The following is a 1,018-nucleotide window of genomic DNA, read 5'->3' on the forward strand; positions in this document are numbered from 1 at the left end:
TTTTTTTAGTATTGAGCTTGTGGTCTTGGGTCATTCTTGTCTCTCTCTCATCTGCTGAGGGAAGAACCTCAAAATTCAATCCAACCCAACCATCTTATTGCAAAGTGACTGGCACCTCTCTCAAAGGACAACGTTTTTCCTGTGCACTTGAGGCAAGAATGATACAAGACTGACATAATGTCTAGTGGTCCTAAGTGACCCAAATGAAGAATTTATCACTGTGATGACGATTTTCCTGCCATTCGTAGTTTCCACCAGAGGTTGAAAGACCAAAGATGGCCCAAATCCTTCCTTGGATGTCTGAGTGATCTTCTTAATGGAAGCCCACATTGTAGCAGATTTCTTAAGAGTTTTAATAAACAAAAACTGTCTTTGCAGATGCCAAAAGACTGATTGGCCGCCGGTTTGATGACACAGTTGTGCAGTCAGACATGAAGCACTGGCCATTTAATGTCATCAATGACAACACTCGTCCCAAGGTTCAGGTTGAGTACAAGGGTGAGTCCAAGTCCTTCTACCCAGAAGAGATCTCTTCCATGGTGCTGACAAAGATGAAGGAGATTGCTGAAGCCTACCTCGGAAAAGTACGTTATGTGGCACAGCTTTGAAAACAAAAGTACAAAACCTTCAAGCTTTGCTATGAATTCTAGTAATGTTTGACTTGTCATTTCTTTTCAGACTGTCAACAATGCTGTAATTACAGTGCCAGCCTACTTCAATGACTCCCAGCGCCAGGCCACTAAGGATGCTGGCACAATCTCTGGTCTCAATGTTTTGCGAATCATCAATGAACCAACTGCCGCTGCCATTGCCTACGGGTTGGACAAAAAGGTAAATCAAACTTGAAACAACTGCAATTATACTTGAATGATGCTAATTGTATGTAAATTTGGGTAGTTCATCATAATTTAGTAGCTTTGAAAAATGTTAACTCTAATTTTATTTCAGGTTGGGTCAGAGAGGAATGTTCTCATCTTTGATCTTGGTGGTGGCACTTTTGATGTGTCCATCTTGACCA

The 1,018-nt window shown here is 41.4% G+C and overlaps 1 non-coding gene and 1 pseudogene across 2 annotated transcripts; both read left to right on the forward strand.

The window, feature by feature from the left end:
* Positions 1–215: 215 nt before the first annotated feature.
* On the forward strand, positions 216–308 carry LOC111672442 (small nucleolar RNA SNORD14). Its single transcript, XR_002762012.1, has one exon. It is a non-coding gene; the product is annotated as a small nucleolar RNA SNORD14 (small nucleolar RNA).
* Positions 309–344: 36 nt separating this feature from the next.
* On the forward strand, positions 345–1,014 carry LOC111672434 (heat shock cognate 71 kDa protein pseudogene; annotated as a pseudogene). The gene is made up of 3 exons (XR_015438459.1): positions 345–584; positions 679–831; positions 949–1,014. The product of XR_015438459.1 is annotated as a heat shock cognate 71 kDa protein pseudogene (transcript).
* Positions 1,015–1,018: the final 4 nt, after the last annotated feature.

This window comes from Seriola lalandi, unplaced genomic scaffold (genome assembly GCF_002814215.2).
Source record: "Seriola lalandi dorsalis isolate HSWRI2012SDOR001 ecotype SW California unplaced genomic scaffold, Sedor1 jcf7180002008321, whole genome shotgun sequence".
Taxonomy (NCBI): domain Eukaryota; kingdom Metazoa; phylum Chordata; class Actinopteri; order Carangiformes; family Carangidae; genus Seriola; species Seriola lalandi.